This window comes from Rutidosis leptorrhynchoides, chromosome 5 (genome assembly GCF_046630445.1).
Source record: "Rutidosis leptorrhynchoides isolate AG116_Rl617_1_P2 chromosome 5, CSIRO_AGI_Rlap_v1, whole genome shotgun sequence".
In the NCBI taxonomy this organism is placed as follows: Eukaryota; Viridiplantae; Streptophyta; class Magnoliopsida; order Asterales; family Asteraceae; genus Rutidosis; species Rutidosis leptorrhynchoides.
In genome coordinates, this window is record NC_092337.1 from 288,273,572 (window position 1) to 288,300,085 (window position 26,514).

The window sequence follows — 26,514 nt, forward strand, 5'->3', positions numbered from 1 at the left end:
ATCGGGAAGGACTGCAAGGTCACTACTTTGAATGAGAAGCCAAACACCAATGGGCCGAAGAAGTGCTACGAATGCGGGCAGACGGGCCATTTCAGAAATGCATGCCCCAACAAGCGAAAAGATGTCGGACCACCCCGTGGACGAGCTTTTAATGTTAATGCAAGGGATGCACGCGATAACCCCGACTTGGTGACAGGTATATTCACAATCAACAATCTTTTAGCTTCTGTCATGTTTGATACTGGTACGGATAGAAGTTATGTATGTAGACATTTTTGCGATAAGATTAATTGGTCATTAGTCCCGTTAAAAGAAAGTATGCTTGTCGAGGTCGCAAATGGAAAACTTGAAAAGGTTGACCATATTAGTCATGGAGCTATTATCAACATAGTTGGTGCAGATTTCGAAATTGATTTGATACCTATCAAACTGGGAAGTTTTGACGTGATCGTCGGTATGGATTGGTTGAGCAAGATAAAGGCCGATATAATCTACGGAGATAAAGCACTTCGCATACCACAAGGAGATGGCGAACCACTGGTTATCTATGGAGAGAGATGTACCTCGAAGTTGAACCTCATTAGTTGCGTGAAAGCGCAAAAGATTATGAAGAAGGGACGCTTTGCTGTCCTAGCACATGTGAAAGCGGTAGAAACTGAGGTGAAGAGCGTGAACGACGTTCGAATTGTGAACGAATTTTCCGATGTCTTCCCAGAGGAATTTCCTGGATTACCGCCGCAGAGAGCAGTAGAGTTTCAGATTGACTTAGTGCCAGGAGCTGCACCTGTAGCTCGCGCACCTTATAGACTCGCACCTTCCGAGATGCAAGAATTACAGAGTCAACTACAAGAGCTACTTGACCGAGGCTTTATCCAAACAAGTTTCTCGCCTTAGGGCGCACCTGTTCTGTTTGTGAAGAAGAAGGATGGATCCTTTCGTATGTGTATCGACTACCGTGAGCTCAACAAATTGACAATCAAGAATCGGTATCCTCTTCCACGAATTGACGATCTTTTTGATCAACTACAAGGATCGAGTGTCTACTCAAAGATCGATTTGTGATCCGGCTATCACCAGTTGAGGGTGAAGGAAAGTGACGTGATGAAGACTGCATTCAGAACCCGTTATGGTCATTATGAGTTCCTCGTGATGCCATTCGGTTTGGCAAATGCACCTGCCGTGTTCATGGATCTCATGAATCGTGTCTGCAAGCCTTACTTGGACAAGTTTGTAATCGTCTTCATAGATGATATCCTCATCTACTCTTAGAGCGAAGAAGAGCATGAGCAACACCTCCGATTAGTGCTTGAACTCTTAAGACAAGAGCAACTTTACGCCAAATTCTCCAAGTGTGAATTTTGGTTGAAGGAAGTCCAGTTTCTGGGTCATGTTGTGAGCGACCAGGGTATCAAAGTTGACCCCGCCAAGATTGAAGCTATCAGCAAGTGGGAGACCCCCACTACTCCAACGCATATTCGCCAATTCCTAGGTCTCGCCGGTTATTACCGAAGATTCATCGAAGGATTTTCTCTGATTGCGCGCCCTTTGACCGCACTGACTCACAAGGGCAAGAAGTTCATTTGGGAACCCGCACACGAATCAGCATTTCAAAATTTGAAGAAGAAGTTAACCACCGCACCTATCCTATCACTTCCTGAAGGCAGTGACGACTTTATTGTTTATTGTGATGCATCGAAGAGTGGTTTTGGTTGTGTACCGATGCAACGATCAAAGGTTATTGCCTATGCCTCCCGCCAATTGAAGATTCACGAGCGGAACTACACTACACATGATCTTGAACTTGGAGCCGTTGTCTTTGCACTTAAATTGTGGAGACACTATTTGTATGGAACTAAGAGCACTATCTTCACCGATCACAAGAGTCTCCAGCACATCTTTGATCAGAAGCAACTAAATATGAGACAGCGTCGATGGATCGAGATGCTCAATGTCTACGATTGTGAACTCCGTTATCACCCTGGCAAGGCCAATGTTGTGGCTGACGCTTTAAGCCGAAAGGAGAGGACGACACCTCTTCGTGTTAGGGCTCTGAACATCACCATCCATTCGAACCTCAACAACCAGATCAGAGTAGCCCAAGTTGAGGCTCTCAAGGAGGAGAATATATCTCACGAACATTTGAACATACTTGTCTCTCGATTCGAGGTTAGGGAGTCTGGACTCCGATGTTATGCCGGAAGAATTTGGGTACCTCTTTATGGAGATCTACGGAACCTTATACTTGATGAAGCACACAAATCGAGATATTCGATTCATCCTGGAGCGGGCAAAATGTACCACGACCTTAAAGAACAGTATTGGTGGCCGAATCTTAAGAAGGACGTTGCGACTTATGTTGGTAAGTGTTTGACTTGCTCGAAGGTTAAAGCCGAGCATCAGAGACCTTCTGGGTTACTTCAGCAACCGGAGATCCCACAATGGAAGTGGGAAAGGCTAACAATGGATTTCATCACCAAGCTACCAAAGACGGTGGGCGGATACGATACTATTTGGTTTATTGTTGACCGCCTTACCAAATCTGCACACTTTCTAGCGATGAAGGAAACGGATACAATGGAGAGACTTGCTCAATTATACATCAAGGAGGTTGTATCTCGTCATGTTGTACCTTTATCGATCATCTCCGATCGCGATCCCCATTTTGCCTCTAGATTTTGGCATTCTTTGCAAGAAGCCATGGAAACTCGTCTCGACATGAGTACTGCGTATCATCCACAGACTGACGGGCAAAGTGAGCGAATGATTCAGACCTTGGAAGACATGTTGCGTGCATGTGTCATTGATTTCGAAAAGGCCTGGGAAAGGCATTTTCCACTCGCCGAATTCTCGTACAACAACAGTTATCACTCTAGCATTAATGCCGCACCTTTTGAAGCATTGTATGGCCGCAAGTGCCGATCTCCTATTTGTTGGGCCGAAGTAGGCGAAAAGCAAATCACCGGACCCGAGGTAGTCCATGAAACGACGGAGAAGATTGCTCAGATCCAAGCTAGACTTAAGACTGCCCGCAATCGTCAAAAGAGTTATGCCGATCTTAAACGTAAGGACTTTGAATTCAACGTGGGTGATCGTGTAATGATGAAGGTTGCACCTTGGAAAGGTGTGATCCGTTTTGGAAAACGTGGAAAGTTGAACCCACGATACATTGGTCCTTTTGAAATCTTGGAACGGGTTGGACCCGTTGCTTACCGTTTGGATCTACCAGCGCAATTGAGCTCAGTTCATCCTACCTTCCATGTGTCAAACTTGAAGAAGTGTCTTGCTGCACCGGAACTTATCATACCACTTGAGGAACTTACGATTGACGACATACTTCACTTTGTGGAAGAACCTGTTGAAATCATGGATCATGAGATCAAAACTTTGAAACGCAACAAGATTCCGATCGTCCGAGTGCGATGGAATGCCAAACGAGGACCTGAGTTTACTTGGGAGCGAGAGGACCAAATGATGAGGAAGTATCCTCACCTTTTCCCGACTCCTCCATCTACCTCAGCTTAAAATTTCGGGACGAAATTTTCTTTAACAGGTGGGTAATGTAACGACCCTGGAATTTCCAACGTTTATTTATCAATAATTATTATTATTATTACGTGTGATTAAACGAATGTACGTTATTACATTTACATGTTGCTATGATTGCCCGAACTTGACTTTAATTGCCCGAAACGTCTTTGTGACACCCGGAACTTGCACGAATAATATTTTCAAGTATTATTTACATTCATGATTAGTTTTATTAATCATTTTAATTAACTAAGGTTGTTGGTTAATTACTTGGGCTTTAAATGGATTAATTTGTTAATTAAGTGAACTTGGGCTTTAGTAGTGAAATGGACTTATGACTTTGGGCTTCCAAGCCCACCCTACATTATTAGTGGACTTAACTAGCTCAATATTATATGTAAGTAGTACTTACAAGTATAACTAGTTAGTTAACTTGTTTAGGAATCTAGTTAACTTGCCATTCCCATGTAAACACACCAAATATCCAACTTTTGAAGCTTTACTTGCAAGTGACCACCAAACTAAACCCTCCCCTCCTCTTTTGCTGCAGCTGGCCGAATGTTAGGGCCATGGGGAGTGCCTTTTTTGTTTCATTTCTCTTATTACTACTTCACTTGTTACTCTCTCAAACACACACACAAAAATACTTCCAAGTTTTCTCTCTTTTCTCTCTAGTTGTAGTAAGTAAAAAGCTTTAATTTCTCTTCTTTTTCTTTAACCAAAACTGAATTCAAACATCACATAATCATCATCATCTTTTGTTACTTGTTGTTGTTAGTTTGTTACATGTAATTGTTAGTTGTTCTTTACTTGTTACAAGAATAAACTTTCTAGTTTGATTCTTCTTATTTCTTGTATTTATCAAGAACACTCAAGAACATAACTTACTAGTTATGATTCTACATATACTTTCTTAAAAGATTGCAAGTTCATGTGTTGATTAAATTCATACATGAAGTTCATGAAGTAAACTTTAAAGTTTACTTTCTAAAGATCAAACTTTGGTTTGAATCTTTAAAGTATGAACAACCATGAATAATTTACTTGTTTACTTAGTTTACTTCTTCTTGCACTTTACTTTCATGTAATTAGTTTAAATGGTCAAGTACTACAAGTTAGTCTTGATCTCATTAATCTTGAACTAAAAGTTAACCTTGAAAGTTCAAGAACACACAAATAAGTTTTCTTTAAAAATAACTTTGTATACTTATGCTTGATCTAGACTTTTGGGTCTTGGATCTTCAAGATCTAACTAAAGAACTATGTTCTACATCTTAAGATCTTGATTAGTTAGTTTACTTTCAAGTTTGTAACTTGTTATTAGCTTTAAAGTTCATGTATGTGTTAGATCTAAGACCTTGATGTAACTTTGGTGCATCAAACTTCATACAACTCTTAAGTGAGTTGTGCTTCATGTCTTAGACTTGCACTTGGGTTATGATGGTCAAATCTTGGTCAATAAGATGCAAACACATCAATGAGTTTTACACTTGAAGCTATGTGCATCAAGGATGAGAACCGTGATAAGCATCGAGCACTGGAACCCATTATCTTACTGTTTCTGTCCAAACCCTACTGACCTACTGTCTCTGTATCAGACCAGTAGACCTGGGCTGTTTTGATTTTGATTTTCAAATAGATCTTTTCAAGTAGATAACTTTTCATATAAGACTCGCCTTAATCCGAGTTGCGGTTTAGAATCTATGGCCCTCCGAGCGTCACTATGTCCATTTATTTTTCTGCTTTCTGTTTATAGTTTCTGTTCTTCTGGTTTCTGTAACAGACCAGTACACCTGGGCTACTGTAACCTTGATTTTCAGATATCTCAGTTCGTGTAGATAACTTTTCATATAGGACTTGTCTTAATCCGAGTTATGGTTTAGGATTTATGGCCCTCCGATCGTCACTATGTCCTTTAACGTTGTGCAGAAATTTCTGACCTACTCGCACTTAAACAGTCACCACGGTTAAACGAAGACGAGTCTGCTTCTGGAATTTTTACCACACTTAAGAGACTCATAGACGGAGCCATGGCCACTGGTCTGACCTTAATTCAGTAAGGGTAGAGGCCGTGGTGACTGACTGAAGTCAGACTTTGTTTTAAACTACTTTCATAAACGAAACCTACTTTACGCCTTTTGTTTGATGATGAATGATGATGACCCTTAAGACCTTATTTACATACTTTTAAACCTATTAAGACGATTTACTGACTTAGTACTATTTGCCTTAGGTTGAGGACCTTCGGACCGATTACTTGCACACCTTTTTCGAACCGACTTTACGATTACATTATCATTGTGAGTTATAGCATCCCCTTTTTACTTTAACTTATTTTGGGAACTGAGAATACATGCGGATTTTATGTTTTACATACTAGGCACGAGTACTTAAACTTATATATGTGTGGGTTATACAACGGTATAAACATTCCCTTTAGCTCGGTAACGTTTAATCATTGGTTTTTGAACCATGAACGCGAATCTTATATATGGATCCATAGGGTTTGACATCCCCAATCGGGCTAGTAGCGCTAGCATTTAACGAGTGTTTAATACTTCGTAGACATACGCACTTGTCAAGTGTACTTTCAGGGGGTATAAACGTTAAGTTAGTTACCAAGTGCCCACGGTTAGCATATACTTTTACATACTTTCAAAACGCTCGTTGTAGCACTGAAATCTCGTGGCCTACTTACATTACTGTTATACTTAAACTATAGCTCACCAACCTTTGTGTTGACATTTTTAAGCATGTATTTCTCAGGTGCTTGAGGTTGCTTCCGCCGTGTACTAGTTTGTGCTGTAGACACCCGCTGCTTAGAGTTGTCAACGCATGAACTACTTTACTTTGCATTCAAACATTTGTACTTTTGAATTATGACTTGTAACGACCTTTGTGGTCACATACACTTATTTATTGCTTCTACTTAGTGAAGCATACTTTTGGATTGTAAAACTTTCGATGTTGGTTTGACATCACTTTTAATTATGAATGCAAACTCTTTTTGAAAACGCATATAGTACTTAACCTTGTAATGATCCTGTTGTTGATGGTCCGTACATGATGATTTGGTACGGGGCGTCACATAATGCGGTAGGATTGCGCAGAACATTAAAGAGTGCGAAGGCTTCTCACAGTATTTGTGCGGAATGCCTAAGTGCCCACACAACTTACTTCCGCGTAACTCCTGGACCTATAAATAGGGAGCTTGGCCTCTCATTTTACGTTGTTGATTCTGGAAGGGTTGCCCTAGCCATATTGATTTCTCTCGTGACTTTTCCCGAGACTAAATCATTATTTGGTTAAGGTAATTTACGAAGACTGGGACATGGTTGTTGATCGTTTAGCACTTAACGAAATATGACAATAAGGTCCCAAAACCATAATCGACATCCATTATACCCCCTCATTGCACTCAATCCGTGATTAACCGTAATTGGATAATCTAGGATTGATCAATTGGCGACATCCGTGGGACTCGAATAGAATTGAAATGAGAAATTCGTGTTCGTTTTAATCGAGCTATTAAACTCATTTCCTAATTCTAATCGTGTTGTTCTCTGTTTTGTATTGCAGGAAAGTGTTTTTAATTCACAAGAAGTGAAAATTTTAAGATATTCTTGGATAAACATGTCTACGTGCAATAAAAAGAAGAATGCAAGCACTATAGGTGCATTAGATCCAAAAAAATGCTTCGAATTTTGATTTTCAATCAAGTCCTGATGTTAGCCAGCAAACTAAAGAGTTGCTTGTGAAAGCATCTGTAAATGCTAACGCAATGGAAGAAACACAAATGAATGTTGCAACTGAAAAGGTGAATGCGGCCAGGCGTAATGTGCCGCAGAACCGTGAAGAGCAGAAAACAGATGAAATGAGGTCAAAAGTAACTTCTGCAAGTGCGCAGACAAAATTAGATAAAACCTTGATCAATGAAGGTAATGCGCATAATGGCGCTGAAACCGCAGAAAAAGGAGCGTCAAAAAAGACTGCGAAAAAATTGCTCACGCCCTTAGAGGCAAAGCAATTATTAAAAGAAAGAGGTTTTGACCTCCATATTCCAAACAATTTTGAATGACCACTTAATGAATCATCACCGAATACGCAAAGGTTAATCATCCAACATGATGAAAGAGTGCGTGATGAAGAGCAAGATCAAAGAGCTTTTGGTTCGCCAGTGTTGCTTTTAAAGAAAGCAAAAATCGCAAAAGTTATAATGCCAAATTCAGATAATTCTGAAAATTCTGAAAGTGATCCTGAAGTGGTAGAAATTGCGAAATTGAAACGTAAAAGGCCTTCCACGCCTGTTCCACGTTATTATGAAGAAGGAGAGACATCTCAGGCTGCGAAAATGGAGAATGCGCAAACATTTTTGGCGGATATGTTCAAAAAATTGGCACCAAGGGATATGCAACATAAATTTGAGCATCCAGATGTTATACAGCAAATGATAGAGAAGTATTGCGTGGAAAATAAGGAAGTGCGGCCGAAAAAGGCAACTGAAATAACATTCGCGATAGATAAGTTTGTGGAGCACATATCTGATTACCCAATCACTACACCACCCATTGTGCCAGCAACTTTGGGTGTATATTCAGTGTTAACAGATCCACTTGATTTTTTGCAAAGATTTGAAGGAGTGGTTAGCACGTATAACTGGGATGAAGCAATTGCGTGCCGCGTTTTCCCAATGGTGTTGCAGGGATTAGTGCGTGAGTGGTTTCATAATCTAAACGCAAGAAGCATTGCGGGTTTTGTTGATTTAAGAGAAAAATTTCTCTTGCAATTTCAAAACTTGTTACCGCAGAAAAAGACCCACATAGAGTGCCACGACATCAAACAAATCTTTAAAGAGACATTAGGAAGTTTGCTGACAAGATACATTTATGAGTGTCAAAAAATTCCAAATCTCCACGAGGATAAAAAAATCTCTGGTTTTGTACATGCAATAAATCCGCAGAAACACCCAACTCTTGTGCGGCGTCTTCGCAGAGATGTTCCGCACAGTTTTGCTAAAGTCATGCAAGAAACATATGATTACATCCACTGTGGTGAAGACAGTAACATAATGCAAAACTGCGGCTGGGGCAAGGATAGGAGTTGGCGTGATGATAATGACACATACCGTGATGGTAATGGGGATGGTTACCGCGATTATAATCGCGGATTTGGTCAGCAAAGAAGGAACAATAATGGTGGAAATTGGCGCAATGACCGACAGCGTAATGGGGGAGATGGTGGTAATCAAGGTTATAATAATCGTGACAGGAATTATACGCGTAAATGGAATAATGATTCCTTTGCGGTAATTCAAACTTTGACAAAATCACCAAAAGAGATCCTTTTGCAGGAGCGTGTTGCTAAAGCATTTCCAGATCCACCGCAGTTGAGTGATAATAATAGGCGTGACAAATCAAAATTTTGTATTTTTCATGACGACTATGGGCATGATACAAATCGTTGTCGCGACCTTGTTGAGTTAATCGCAGACGCGGTTGGACAGGGAAAATTCAATCATCTTTTGATTACCAAGGAAGCAAGTTCCACTGACGCGATGGTTGTGCCCGCATTGGCAGCTACCCCAAAAATGCCAAATGTTAACACAGTGGTGCAACAAGAACGCAAAGCACCCGCGGTTAAAAACTTGGGTATAACAACCCTCAAAATTTCATACTTGAAATGACTATTTTGCCCCTAGGGTTTCCGCATGCTTATTAATATTGAAATTAATAATTAATTACTCTACTTTAATACAATGCTGACTAAATATTAATTTTTAGTCGACACATTTTGTTAATTAAAGTTTATATTATTTTTATATTATACTTTAGTTAATATTACAAGCATTAAAATTAATGAGTGACTACGTGTTAGTACATTTCTACGTATAACGATTATATTTCGATTAATCGTCTCGGTTTCCAATCCAACGATTATACATTCGTGATTTCCAAATCCGAATTCTTCTTTGTGACATTTCTATGTCATTCGTAATAATAAAGTATTCCTATATTTTATTTCTTGAATTATTATTCATCTCGTGTATCATAAATCGCGTAATATTATTTATCAGATCACGTGCGTTTAAGCGTTCGGACCAATACATGAAATTTAACTTTGATGTGGGGCCCATTCTCCTAGCCCAATTTGGTCGACCCATATGTGGTGGTCATGGGTTATCCATTTTCTTTTAATTGTATTTTTCTAGCCCGTTACTTAATTTAACTAATTAAGTAAATATAATTATGTATAAGATTAAAAAATAAATAAATAAATAAATAAACTTTAAAAAAAACTTCATACCAATATCGGCCGTAGTTTTTTTTTTCCTTCATTTGACCATATCTATATATTTTTTTAGTTATTTTATTACTAGTTTATTCTTTTTGTTTATTTAAATTATATGTATCAAATTGGATAAGGTTTAAGGTAAAAAGAAAAAGAAAAAAAAGAGGGTAAAATAAATAAACATATGTCCCAAGTCAATCGGCTATCTCATATGGCCGTACTTTTGTTTTATGTTAACATTTGATATAATCTAATTTTGAAAGATATTATCTCATTTTTTTTTTTTTTTTTAGAAAGGCAAGTAGATTTTTCATTATATAAAAAGACGAACACGAATTACACTAGCAAGTAGCTAGAAAAGACACAGACCGCACAAAACGCACATGAGACCACACACTAAAACCACGAATAAAACTCACAAAACAAACAAAACTCGAAACAAAAAAGGGACACTAGCACCAAAACACACACCCGACGACAAGGGGGACTAAGAATCCGAATCCGAGGGTGCGCATGAGGAGCATGAGCAACAAACAACTTCATCATCGTCCTCATCCGAATCTTTCATCACGTTTTCAATAAAATATCTTTCGTGCCAACGAAAATTATCTCGACGCTGTCTACGCTTCATATTTCTCCTTCCCCAAACATATTTAATGAAATGACTTTTAATTAATGGATGGATTTTTCTCTCTTTGACGCGAAAACGAGCAACTGCGGTCACGTCCTGCAAGTCGATACATTTGTTTTTGTTTAAAAAAGGATCACCCACCAGGCCCATCCCATGATTGCCCATCTCAGAATCATTAGAGTGGGTTGGCCCAATTGGTGTGTCATGCTCAAGCCCAGAAAGTGATTTTGTTGGAACTTGAGGATCAGAAAGGGAATCACGCGTGCAATTAAAACCCTCAAAACCTGCAGGGCCGTCATTGGAATTCCCACCATCCACGCTCGACCTTTGAGCATCACACATCGACATATAATCATCTGAGATCTCACGCGTGCTATTGAAATCCTCGAAACCTACACAACCATCATTGGAATTCACATCATCAACTTTCAGCCCTTGAGCTTCACACGTTGACGGACTATCACCTGAAATAATTTCCGGTGAGGAATCAACCGGAAAATCCTCAGATTCATCAGACAAAACTTGATCATCGAAGCGATTGGACGGGATGAACTCACCATCTTCCATATCAACCTTTCCATCTGCAGTTTCAAAATTAAGTGTTCTATCACCAGATTTTACCTTGTTTTCTTCATCACGGGTACCACTATACACTCCCTTGTTTGGCAGAACATTTTCTCCCACGCTACTATCATTGTTAGGTTCTGATTTGGGCTGAAGGTTACTGGAATTTTTTTCGTCATCTTCGGTATCAGCAGCAAATCCGATATGATTCACTTCTACCAATGACCAAGCAAGTCGATCTTTGTTAAAACTAAACACGAGATTGTGATTTTTCACTGACTCAGGAAGATTAATTTCGATATATCTACCTCTGACCTTTATCTCGATACGATTATTCACATGAATCTGAGACACCTTGGCTTCATGTATAGAACTTGTAAGTGAATCAACAAAGCTTTTCCCATCCCATTTAGTTGGAATGGACGGTCCACGGCTCCAAGGTGCGGGTGGAAAGTCATCATACCCTTCGACATTCATTTTTTTCTCACGATCCATATTCGATGCACGATTATCTATGTTTCTTTCCAATGCCTTGTAAGCTCGAATCCACCTCCCGTTAACTTGTATGGTGTTCAAGGTTTTTGTGAAAGAATCGACATCAATAATGCCATCAAAACGAACAAAACCGAAACGTTGACCGCTCAACAATCTCTTTTGAGGAAAGAACACGCCTTTAAGAGTGCCGTATTTCTCGAATACATTCTGGCAATCTACTCGAGACCATGAATCCGGGAAGTTAAAAATCAAGAACGATGTTACTCGATTATCACACGACTTTGCGCACGAATAGCCATTTGGCTTCGACATACCGTTCAAAACATCATCAGCCAGAAGACTGGCCGGCGAAATTGATGTGTCGGATGTGAGGGGGATGATTATTTGTAAGCTAGGTGTTTGGATGAGAGGGAGAAAAAAGGAGACTTGATATTATCTCATTTACCATATTACTTAAAAAAAAATTTATTTTTTTTATTGTATCCCAAATTCTTGGCCGACCTCATTGGGGATAAGCTCATCAACCAAATTTTTTGCTTAACTAGACTTTATCTTGAAATCCATCCATATAATTATCAAAACATAATTCAAAAAAAAAAAGAATATTTGCTCTGCTTATTTGCGTTCGACAAAAAAAAAAAAAAAAGTCTCCAAACCCTCAAGCAATCGACAATCATCATCATCCTATTTCTTCATCCTCTTTCAAAACAAATTGAATATTTGAGTTCCTCTCGATCCGTTCTACGTTTCTGTCCGTCTCTTTTCTTGATTTGAGGTAGACCTAAACTTCATCTTTTTCAATTATTACTTATTATTATGTTATTTTAGTTGTATGATTAGTTGTAGTGTTTGGAATTAATTGTGGTGATGTTTGGATGAATTAAAAAAATGTTAAAATTGAGTTTTTCGGTTGATAAATATTTGGACAGAATAGTTGCCTCGGGATGCGTGCAACCCGAACTCGGAAATCAGCGTTGACGGTTGCATGCGTGTCGAAAAATTAATAAGTTTGGACACTTGATTCATGTCGTTTGCATTTTTTTTTGGATTTTATATGAATTTTTGAAGTTTTATAAAAATATTATTTTTATTAAAAAGTGCTGATGGAAATTTTGATAAATGTCGAAACGGGAACTGAATTTCCTGTTGATTAGCTTTGATTTAGGCTTTGAAAAAAATCATGTTACTTCCTTTATGTAATGTTAAGAGTTAGGCTCAGACCATTTGTCAAACCAATGTTCTAGGAGTTTTCTAAAGATCGCCAAAAGTGGCTGTCTGGTCATATTTTGGTATTTTCTGAAAAGCTGATAGAAATTCCTTTGAAACATCAAAATCGTGTCGACCACCATGGTCATTTAAACTCGGTAAAAATAGTCAAATAAATCATGTAGCATCTTGATAGCAAGGTGAAGCTATTGGTTCTTCTCGTTTGTCAAACCGAGTTCCGAGTTTCATTTTTAAAATTGTAAAAGTAGGTCACCTAAGCGCACTTGTACATTTTTCTGAAATGCTGAAAAATCAGAAACTTAAAATATCAAAATCTTTTCGATCGCCGAGGCCATTTGAATACGAATTAGGTTCTGAATTAATTCATGTTGTAACTTTGTGGTAATAGGAGGCTCTAGGATTTTCCCGTTCGTCAATCCAATGTCTGTGAATTTTTATAAAAATAGTCAAAGTAGGTCACTTGGTCATATATATACTTTTTATGAAAAGCTGAAACAAAATCATTGAAATGTCGAAACGGCATCGGTTGCCACGAGTTGCGCAAATCGAGTTGTCTCCTGAAACTTTTTGTGTAGTCTCTTTGTGGTAAAAAGTAACACTTTGCATTGGCTGATTTTCAAGCAAGGTCCCACTGATTTTTATAAAAATTCCTAAAGTAGACAGTTTAGTCATTTTTACAATATTTTTGAGTTTGTAATTTTTTCCAAGTCAATTAACTACCAAGACTAAATATTATGATAATATGATTTTGAAATGAGTATAAATAAGTTTTAAAATTTGTTTATAAGTCTTGATGACTTTCAACGTTGACCGTTGACTTTTGAAAATTTGTTTGAGTTGAGTGTTGACCTTTAAGGTTACGTTTGATTATTGAATTTTTGAGTTGACTTTCTAAATAAAGAAACAATCTAAATGAATAAACTTTCTAAAAATAGAAACTTTTCAAAAAAAAAAATAGAAAACTTTTCAAAAATAGAAAATTTTCTAAAATAGAATATTTCTAAAAATGGAAACTTACTAAAAATAGAAAGTACACTTAATACTTATTCAAATCTTTTGTCACATAATTCCAAAGTCACTTCAAGCACTAGGACTATCATACAATTACATGACATAAGTTAGATATGTTCTAGATCACTCTTGATCTTCTTTATTCGTGTACTTGTTATATCTTCTCCTGCTATTTTAAGGTGAACTTCATAGCCCCACTTTTTACTATTTCATAACTGTTTTACAACTTTTGGTGTGAGACACATGCTTGCTTTTATAACTGTTTTATAAAATGAACACAAGTACTAAAACTAATTCTACGTGGGTTTGAATCAAAAATCCTCTAGCTTGGTAACTTTAACTATTGGTTTATGAACCGGTATGCGCGAATCCTAAAGGTAGATCTATCGGGTTTTACACCCCCACCCAGGATGCTGCACTAGACATTAGAGCTAGTGGGCGGGTGTTTAGTACTTCGAGGTTAACGGAACGCACTTGATTCGGTGCACATATTATTATAACACAGGGATAATCAATATTATTTGTTAAGGCTAGTTACCGGGTGTCCGCAACTTATAGAATGCTTTTGTACACTGCGGTGTATCGTTATTTATCAAGCTAAATCGTGTGTTCTAAAACTTTGGTTATTATTTATAAACCTATGAACTTCACTCAACCTTTTGGTTGACACTTTTAAGCATGTTTTATTTCAGGTACTTAGATATTATGCTTCCGCTGTAGAACTGTGCTGATACTTAGAAGTCAAGCCATGCACTGGGACCAGAGTTAACATTTGCGTCAATGTCAATTTTGACGGGGTGTTACAGTTGGTATCAGAGCAGTGGTTGTAGGGAACTAGGCAGTCCTAATGTGGTCAACCCTGAATAATAGGGTGAATTAGAGTCTAGTCTACAGCCGACCTATAGCTTTAGAATCTTATTACTTGCATCGTATAAATACATATCTCTAACTCTCTGACTCCGGGAAGAACTCCCATTGTGATTCAAGGTATTCTTTGACTCACGTGAGTTATCTTTATAAGACCACCTTGGTTAGTGAAACTGAGGGATGACATTCATGATTTATGAAATTCTCGACATTCCTATGTCATCTATCATGGTTATGTGTATAACGTATGTATTACGTGAAACATCATCCATGACTTTTGAAATTTATGCCATTCCTATGACAGTTACTACTCATACTTACACGTATATAACCTCCTTGTTATATTATGTACCTTTGTGACCTTGTGCCTTCATGCATTGGTTTGCGAACCGAAAAACGTCATTATTGACCCATAAAGATTCTCGATAACTCAAAGACATTATTATGTCATCATTGTTCATATTCCCCACCCTTACAATTTTTGTATTATCGTGCTATCCTTAGTACGTTGGTTAGGGAAACGCTTTTGTCTAGGAACTTTGTAAACAACAATTAAGTCCTTAGAAAGTTTTCTAATAGAAAATTCTGTAGTTTGATCACGTATCCTGACCTTATGGAGTGAGGTTGGAATGGAAATATGAATTAGTGAAATGTAATGACGACTGATCAACGTGATTACATTACGGTAATTCATATAGAAATTCCAATATCATGACATGAGGAATAGAAAGTGAATCAAAGAAAAATTCTCATGCAGTTCATTAAAAAAAAAAAATCCCAATGTTATTACATAACGGGTAAAAAAAAATAAAAAAAAATAATCACCTTCTTATTCGTAGAACTCGTTCTCATACTTATTAGTAGATTAACAATCTCTCCCACGCAAGAAAGGTTGTAAACCAAGGAACCTTGAAACTTTACATTCATTCTTCTTAATGACATATATCTTTATCCTTGACGTTTAATCATCACTTGTATCCGGGTTCACTCTATTACTACGCCCTTGGTGTAAAATTTCATATAATTTTCACGAACCCATTTCATTCAAATTCTCAAACGTCGATCTTACAAACACCATGTTCACTATTACATTTTCTATGCCGAAATGGTAAATATCTCACAGACACAATCTTCTGAATAATAGAACCTTCCTACGGATATCTTTTTGATTGCCATAATCAAGAAAAATTTTCGCTCTCGTGCATTCATTAGTAGTAGATTACTTGGCACCATGCGAGTAATGATGTCATACCTAAATAATAATCGATCACTGTCAATTCAGAATCTAAGGTGAGGTACACCATCTTAAGTTCCTCCATTTCCCCGTGGGTTGCGGCTTGAGCTAAACTCATTACATCTGAAATCTGCTATAACAATTGAAATAATTCCATCATACTCTAACGTATCTTCCTCTCGGGCCAATTAAGGCTGAATTCAAACAATCACTACATAGTCAAAAGTCACTGCTTTAGCATGTCTTTAAACTTGTCTATGTCACTGTCAGATTATTCATAGTGAGTTCTCGAACTCTCACTATCACTCGAATGATTCAAAGTTGCAGATCTTATTTGATACTCTTTCTTATGCAACTCTAATTCCTAACTCATTCAGAGAGATTACTCATTTGATGATAATCACACCATCACCCTTCTTACTTTAATGTTAGTCACACCGGTTCGGAATTTTGCAAAATCAATGGGTGATAAATTCTCATCCTCATACTCTACCATTCATATCTCACTTGTCAGCAACAGCTTCACACATGAATATTTTGGTTCAAGAACTTATGCCCTGATAATAGTCAATTCATTAGTTTTCATTACCTTTTTAACAGTTGTTACTCAAATGTCACCCGATAATTCAGAGTCTTCAATCGATCTATCTCGAACACGTAACCTCCGAAACACAAACACCCCGTTTTTCAAAATTTCTTACACATTATTTTAATCTCCGATTCTCTCAAAATTTATAGATAAATTGAATTACAAAATTTACTACCCCTATCTTAATTGTTTACGCTTCAAATCCACGAAAACATTACTCTCTAACATTTTATAGCATTCTTCATCATACACTAATCGATCCCTGATATTAAACAACCAATTTTTTTTTATTATCTATGGCTAGGGTTAAATTGTTTACTCTTCAAATCCGCGAAAACAAATACACAGCTTCAATTGATATACTCTCTAACATCTATGCCGTTCTTCATCATACAGTAATCGATCCCTGAGATTAGACAACCAAATTTTGTTATTATCTTTGGAGTTCTTCATAATCGATCCATTCAACAAGGTTTTTAATTGATGAATCATAATAAATCCACTAATTACCTGATAAACGGATATCAGCGATGAAGGGTTCGTTACGAACCATCGATGGCGAATATTTGGTAGCGATAACGTAATGGTATCATGAGAAGTAATCAAACGTTTGGTAGGGATAATTGATAGCAATAATTGGTAACAAAGAAGAAGACAATTGAACTTCAGGATGAAGAATTTGGATGGTGTTTGAGAGGCGATGAATGAAACCCTAATTGATGGATATGGAGGCGGTTAATGACGACGGGTGTAAGTTTTTTGTAATTTGCGATTAATAAAATCATATTATATTATATAAATAAATTTACCTTTACTTATTTTGACTAGTACATATCAAATTATACTTTCACTTATATGAATCAATTCTTTTACATTTTAACTAATTCAAAAGTTATTTTACTTAAAATAGTACATGATGTAGATAACTCTAATTTTACTAAGAACTTCGTTCCTTTTTACATTGTCACCTTAAACGACTCGAACTTCTATAAAATTTGCATTGCTGGTTTATATAATTTTTTTTTCTCGTATTATTCTACACCACATATTAATTACAATTCCTCTCGCCCTCCGAAACTTATCATTAGGTTCATCATTTAAAACTCTCTGTTCTCATCAACTTTTCCCTTTTAAGGTTGACCGTGAGAAGTTTTTACTTCTGATATTTCACCGCTAAATCGCAACACCCTCGTAATCATCAATTCTGTGATTCAATATTTCGTGGCATGAGAAATCATTTGCGAAGATTTTCTCACATAGTGTAAACTATTCATTATAGCAAATAATTCATATTTTTCTTCTTGTCCGCACTTAAACTTATGAGTGAGGATAAACCCTAGATCGACTCGCTGTCTGTGCGAGGGCATCCTCTCGTTAAGAGATCACACCTTTCGTACGGTTCTCTTTCGGAAACGTAATATACATTATTTTTATCTATGATCCTCGCTACCCTCTCTGAAGGGGATACCTTAAACATTTAGTACATTGATGTGTCTACTCTTCTTTCATTGACTGCAACTAGGTGTCATCCTAGTCGGATTTCAACCTCTGTAACTGAAATCATAATCATATAGCTATATTCTACAAATGTGCTTTCAAAAATTCTTTCCAACGATAACTTCACATGTATTATAGTATACTAAACGATATCTTTTCGCTCTGACCCTTCTGAGGGCATTTAGTTATGGCTTACTTTGCATATAAGCCTGATTAGTGATTCTTCAGCTGGCATCTGGTCTCATTTATTCACATTAGACATCATGTCTATGGTTACCTTCCGGAATTAAAATTTGTACAAACACATGCCATGCAACAAAATACATGACCGTAATCTCCACGTATTCCTATCTGTTTGTCTGCCCTAGTATTGTGGCATAAACACTCGAGGTTTTGAGCCTAGTAATGTTCATGCCGCATTTCATGCACCCAGCTTACTGAAAAGCTTGTATGGCATCATCATCTCTTTCGAGGAAACCTAGTGAGATGACACTCTTGTAATTCCTTTGAATGACCTTCGCATTGATAATAAAATGCACGTCATAAAAGAACCTGTAGAAGTTATGGATCGTAAGATTCAAATGCTTGAAACAGAACAATATTCTTATATTAAAAAAAATCCATTTGAATTCACTACATGGCCCCGAGTATACCTGGGAACGTGAAGACTAAATGAAATGGAAAATATTCCCATCTCTCTCTTCTCAACCGCTGATGCATCCGAGAAGTCTACATAAAACTTCGGGACGAAGTTTCCATTAACAGGGGGATACTATAACAACCCTCAAAATTTCATACTTGAAATGACTATTTTGCCCCTAGGGTTTCCGCATGCTTATTAATATTGAAATTAATAAGTAATTACTCTACTTTAATACAATGCTGACTAAATATTAATTTTTAGTCGACACATTTTGTTAATTAAAGTTTATATTATTTTTATATTATACTTTAGTTAATATTACAAGCATTAAAATTAATGAGTGACTACGTGTTAGTACATTTCTACGTATAACGATTATATTTCGATTAATCGTCTCGGTTTCCAATCCAACGATTATACATTCGTGATTTCCAAATCCGAATTCTTCTTTGTGACATTTCTATGTCATTCGTAATAATAAAGTATTCCTATATTTTATTTCTTGAATTATTATTCATCTCGTGTATCATAAATCGCGTAATATTATTTATCAGATCACGTGCGTTTAAGCGTTCGGACCAATACATGAAATTTAACTTTGATGTAGGGCCCATTCTCCTAGCCCAATTTGGTCGACCCATATGTGGTGGTCATGGGTTATCCATTTTCTTTTAATTGTATTTTTCTAGCCCGTTACTTAATTTAACTAATTAAGTAAATATAATTATGGATAAGATTAAAAAATAAATAAATAAATAAATAGACTTTAAAAAAAACTTCATACCAATATCGGCCGTAGTTTTTTTTTTCCCTTCATTTGACCATATATATATATTTTTTTAGTTATTTTATTACTAGTTTATTCTTTTTGTTTATTTAAATTATATGTATCAAATTGGATAAGGTTTAAGGTAAAAAGAAAAAGAAAAAAAAGAGGGTAAAATAAATAAACATATGTCCCAAGTCAATCGGCTATCTCATATGGCCGTACTTTTGTTTTATGTTAACATTTGATATCATCTAATTTTGAAAGATATTATCTCTTTTTTTTTTTTTTTTTTTTTTTTTTTTTGAAAGGCAAGTAGATTTTTCATTATATAAAAAGACGAACACGAATTACACTAGCAAGTAGCTAGAAAAGACACAGACCGCACAAAACGCACATGAGACCACACACTAAAACCACGAATAAAACTCACAAAACAAACAAAACTCGAAACAAAAAAGGGACACTAGCACCAAAACACACACCCGACGACAAGGGGGACTAAGAATCCGAATCCGAGGGTGCGCAGGAGGAGCATGAGCAACAAACAACTTCATCATCGTCCTCATCCGAATCTTTCATCACGTTTTCAATAAAATATCTTTCGTGCCAATGAAAATTATCTCGACGCTGTCTACGCTTCATATTTCTCCTTCCCCAAACATATTTAATGAAATGACTTTTAATTAATGGATGGATTTTTCTCTCTTTGACGCGAAAACGAGCAACTGCGGTCACGTCCTGCAAGTCGATACATTTGTTTTTGTTTAAACAAGGATCACCCACCAGGCCCATCCCATGATTGCCCATCTCAGAATCATTAGAGTGGGTTGGCCCAATTGGTGTGTCATGCTCAAGCCCAGAAAGTGATTTTGTTGGAACTTGAGGATCAGAAAGGGAATCACGCGTGCAATTAAAACCCTCAAAACCTGCAGGGCCGTCATTGGAATTCCCACCATCCACGCTCGACCTTTGAGCATCACACATCGACATATAATCATCTAAGATCTCACGCGTGCTATTGAAATCCTCGAAACCTACACAACCATCATTGGAATTCACATCATCAACTTTCAGCCCTTGAGCTTCACACGTTGACGGACTATCACCTGAAATAATTTCCGGTGAGGAATCAACCGGAAAATCCTCAGATTCATCAGACAAAACTTGATCATCGAAGCGATTGGACGGGATGAACTCACCATCTTCCATATCAACCTTTCCATCTGCAGTTTCAAAATTAAGTGTTCTATCACCAGATTTTACCTTGTTTTCTTCATCACGGGTACCACTATACACTCCCTTGTTTGGCAGAACATTTTCTGAAATGTCCCGTTCTTATTGATTAAAAACGTTCCATATTAATTGATTTCGTTGCGAGGTTTTGACCTCTATATGAGACGTTTTTCAAAGACTGCATTCATTTTTAAAACAAACCATAACCTTTATTTCATAAATAAAGGTTTAAAAAGCTTTACGTAGATTATCAAATAATGATAATCTAAAATATCCTATTTACACACGACCATTACATAATGGTTTACAATACAAATATGTTACAACAAAATAAGTTTCTTGAATGCAGTTTTACACAATATCATACAAGCATGGACTCCAAATCTCGTCCTTATTTAAGTATGTGACAGCGGAAGCTCTTAATAATCACCTGAGAATAAACATGCTTAAAACGTCAACAAAAATGTTGGTGAGTTATAGGTTTAACCTATATATATCAAATCATAATAATAGACCACAAGATTTCATATTTCAATACACATCCCATACATAGAGATAAAAATCATTCATATGGTGAACACCTGGTAACCGACAATAACAAGATGCATATATAAGAATATCCCCATCATTCCGGGACACCCTTCGGATATGATATAAATTTCGAAGTACTAAAGCATCCGGTACTTTGGATGGGGTTTGTTAGGCCCAATAGATCTATCTTTAGGATTCGCGTCAATTAGGGTGTCTGTTCCCTAATTCTTAGATTACCAGACTTAATAAAAAGGGGCATATTCGATTTCGATAATTCAACCATAGAATGTAGTTTCACGTACTTGTGTCTATTTTGTAAATCATTTATAAAACCTGCATGTATTCTCATCCCAAAAATATTAGATTTTAAAAGTGGGACTATAACTCACTTTCACAGATTTTTACTTCGTCGGGAAGTAAGACTTGGCCACTGGTTGATTCACGAACCTATAACAATATATACATATATATCAAAGTATGTTCAAAATATATTTACAACACTTTTAATATATTTTGATGTTTTAAGTTTATTAAGTCAGCTGTCCTCGTTAGTAACCTACAACTAGTTGTCCACAGTTAGATGTACAGAAATAAATCGATAAATATTATCTTGAATCAATCCACGACCCAGTGTATACGTATCTCAGTATTGATCACAACTCAAACTATATATATTTTGGAATCAACCTCAACCCTGTATAGCTAACTCCAACATTCACATATAGAGTGTCTATGGTTGTTCCGAAATATATATAGATGTGTCGACATGATAGGTCGAAACATTGTATACGTGTCTATGGTATCTCAAGATTACATAATATATAATACAAGTTGATTAAGTTATGGTTGGAATAAATTTGTTACCAATTTTCACGTAGCTAAAATGAGAAAAATTATCCAATCTTGTTTTACCCATAACTTCTTCATTTTAAATCCGTTTTGAGTGAATCAAATTGCTATGGTTTCATATTGAACTCTATTTTATGAATCTAAACAAAAAAGTATAGGTTTTTAGTCGGAAAAATAAGTTACAAGTCGTTTTTGTAAAGGTAGTCATTTCAGTCGAAAGAACGACGTCTAGATGACCATTTTAGAAAACATACTTCCACTTTGAGTTTAACCATAATTTTTGGATATAGTTTCATGTTCATAATAAAAATCATTTTCTCAGAATAACAACTTTTAAATCAAAGTTTATCATAGTTTTTAATTAACTAACCCAAAACAGCCCGCGGTGTTACTACGACGGCGTAAATCCGGTTTTACGGTGTTTTTCGTGTTTCCAGGTTTTAAATCATTAAGTTAGCATATCATATAGATATAGAACATGTGTTTAGTTGATTTTAAAAGTCAAGTTAGAAGGATTAACTTTTGTTTGTGAACAAGTTTAGAATTAACTAAACTATGTTCTAGTGATTACAAGTTTAAACCTTCGAATAAGATAGCTTTATATGTATGAATCGAATGATGTTATGAACATCATTACTACCTTAAGTTCCTTGGATGAACCTACTGGAAAAGAGAAAAATGGATCTAGCTTCAATGGATCCTTGGATGGCTCAAAGTTCTTGAAGCAAAATCATGACACGAAAACAAGTTCAAGTAAGATCATCACTTGAAATAAGATTGTTATAGTTATAGAAATTGAACCAAAGTTTGAATATAATTATTACCTTGTATTAGAATGATAACCTACTGTAAGAAACAAAGATTTCTTGAGGTTGGATGATCACCTTACAAGATTGGAAGTGAGCTAGCAAACTTGAAAGTATTCTTGATTTTATGAAACTAGAACTTTTGGAATTTATGAAGAACACTTAGAACTTGAAGATAGAACTTGAGAGAGTTCAATTAGATGAAGAAAATTGAAGAATGAAAGTGTTTGTAGGTGTTTTTGGTCGTTGGTGTATGGATTAGATATAAAGGATATGTAATTTTGTTTTCATGTAAATAAGTCATGAATGATTACTCATATTTTTGTAATCTTATGAGATATTTCATGCTAGTTGCCAAATGATGGTTCCCACATGTGTTAGGTGACTCACATGGGCTGCTAAGAGCTGATCATTGGAGTGTATATACCAATAGTACATACATCTAAAAGCTGTGTATTGTACGAGTACGAATACGGGTGCATACGAGTAGAATTGTTGATGAAACTGAACGAGAATGTAATTGTAAGCATTTTTGTTAAGTAGAAGTATTTTGATAAGTGTATTGAAGTCTTTCAAAAGTGTATAAATACATATTAAAACACTACATGTATATACATTTTAACTGAGTCGTTAAGTCATCGTTAGTCGTTACATGTAAGTGTTGTTTTGAAACCTTTAGGTTAACGACCTTGTTAAATGTTGTTAACCCAATGTTTATAATATCAAAAGAGATTTTAAATTATTATATTATCATGATATTATGATGTACGAATATCTCTTAATATGATATATATACATTAAATGTCGTTACAACGATAAACGTTACATATATGTCTCGTTTCAAAATCATTAAGTTAGTAGTCTTGTTTTTACATATGTAGTTCATTGTTAATATAATTAATGATATGTTTACTTATCATAATATCATGTTAACTATATATATAACCATATATATGTCATCATATAGTTTTTTTACAAGTTTTAACGTTCGTGAATCACCGGTCAACTTGGGTGGTCAATTGTCTATATGAAACCTATTTCAATTAATCAAGTCTTAACAAGTTTGATTGCTTAACATGTTGGAAACATTTAATCATGTAAACATCAATCTCAATTAATATATATAAACATGGAAAAGTTCGGGTCACTACAGTACCTACCCGTTAAATAAATTTCGTCCCGAAATTTTAAGCTGTTGAAGGTGTTGACGAATCTTCTGGAAATAGATGCGGGTATTTCTTCTTCATCTGATCTTCACGCTCCCAGGTGAACTCGGGTCCTCTACGAGCATTCCATCGAACCTTAACAATTGGTATCTTGTTTTGCTTAAGTCTTTTAACCTCACGATCCATTATTTCGACGGGTTCTTCGATGAATTGAAGTTTTTCGTTGATTTGGATTTCATCTAACGGAATAGTGAGATCTTCTTTAGCAAAACATTTCTTCAAATTCGAGACGTGGAAAGTGTTATGTACAGCCGCGAGTTGTTGGGGTAACTCTAGTCGGTAAGCTACTGGTCCGACACGATCAATAATCTTGAATGGTCCAATATATCTTGGATTTAATTTCCCTCGTTTACCAAATCGAACAACGCCTTTCCAAGGTGCAACTTTAAGCATGACCATCTCTCCAATTTCAAATTCTATATCTTTTCTTTTAATGTCAGCGTAGCTCTTTTGTCGACTTTGGGCGGTTTTCAACCGTTGTTGAATTTGGATGATCTTCTCGGTAGTTTCTTGTATAATCTCCGGACCCGTAATCTGTCTATCCCCCACTTCACTCCAACAAATCGGAGACCTGCACTTTCTACCATAAAGTGCTTCAAACGGCGCCATCTCAATGCTTGAATGGTAGCTGTTGTTGTAGGAAAATTCTGCTAACGGTAGATGTCGATCCCAACTGTTTCCGAAATCAATAACACATGCTCGTAGCATGTCTTCAAGCGTTTGTATCGTTCTTTCGCTCTGCCCATCAGTTTGTGGATGATAGGCAGTACTCATGTCTAGACGAGTTCCTAATGCTTGCTGTAATGTCTGCCAGAATCTTGAAATAAATCTGCCATCCCTATCAGAGATAATAGAGATTGGTATTCCATGTCTGGAGACGACTTCCTTCAAATACAGTCGTGCTAACTTCTCCATCTTGTCATCTTCTCTTATTGGCAGGAAGTGTACTGATTTGGTGAGACGATCAACTATTACCCAAATAGTATCAAAACCACTTGCAGTCCTTGGAAATTTAGTGATGAAATCCATGGTAATGTTTTCCCATTTCCATTCCGGGATTTCGGGTTGTTGAAGTAGACCTGATGGTTTCTGATGCTCAGCTTTGACCTTAGAACACGTCAAACATTCTCCTACGTATTTAGCAACATCGGCTTTCATACCCGGCCACCAAAAATGTTTCTTGAGATCCTTGTACATCTTCCCCGTTCCAGGATGTATTGAGTATCTGGTTTTATGAGCTTCTCTAAGTACCATTTCTCTCATATCTCCAAATTTTGGTACCCAAATCCTTTCAGCCCTATACCGGGTTCCGTCTTCCCGAATATTAAGATGCTTCTCCGATCCTTTGGGTATTTCATCCTTTAAATTTCCCTCTTTTAAAACTCCTTGTTGCGCCTCCTTTATTTGAGTAGTAATGTTATTATGAATCATTATATTCATAGATTTTACTCGAATGGGTTCTCTGTCCTTCCTGCTCAAGGCATCGGCTACCACATTTGCCTTCCCCGGGTGGTAACGAATCTCAAAGTCGTAATCATTCAATAATTCAATCCACCTACGCTGCCTCATATTCAGTTGTTTCTGATTAAATATGTGTTGAAGACTTTTGTGGTCGGTATATATAATACTTTTGACCCCATATAAGTAGTGTCTCCAAGTCTTTAATGCAAAAACAACCGCGCCTAATTCCAAATCATGCGTCGTATAATTTTGTTCGTGAATCTTCAATTGTCTAGACGCATAAGCAATCACCTTCGTTCGTTGCATTAATACACAACCGAGACCTTGCTTTGATGCATCACAATAAATCACAAAATCATCATTCCCTTCAGGCAATGACAATATAGGTGCCGTAGTTAGCTTTTTCTTCAATAACTGAAACGCTTTCTCTTGTTCATCATTCCATTCAAATTTCTTCCCTTTATGCGTTAATGCAGTCAAGGGTTTTGCTATTCTGGAAAAGTCTTGGATGAACCTTCTGTAGTAACCAGCTAGTCCTAAAAACTGGCGTATGTGTTTCGGAGTTTTCGGGGTTTCCCACTTTTCAACAGTTTCTATCTTTGCCGGATCCACCTTAATACCTTCTTTGTTCACTATGTGACCGAGGAATTGAACTTCTTCCAACCAAAATGCACACTTTGAAAACTTAGCGTACAATTCTTCCTTCCTCAATACTTCTAACACCTTTCTCAAATGTTCACCGTGTTCTTGGTCATTCTTTGAGTAAATAAGTATGTCATCAATGAAAACAATGACAAACTTGTCAAGGTATGGTCCACACACTCGGTTCATAAGGTCCATGAACACAGCTGGTGCATTAGTTAAACCAAACGGCATGACCATAAACTCGTAATGACCGTAACGTGTTCTGAAAGCAGTCTTTGGAATATCATCTTCTTTCACCCGCATTTGATGATACCCGGAACGTAAGTCAATCTTTGAATAAACAGACGAGCCTTGTAGTTGATCAATAAGTCGTCGATTCTCGGTAGTGGGTAGCGGTTCTTGATGGTAAGTTTGTTCAAC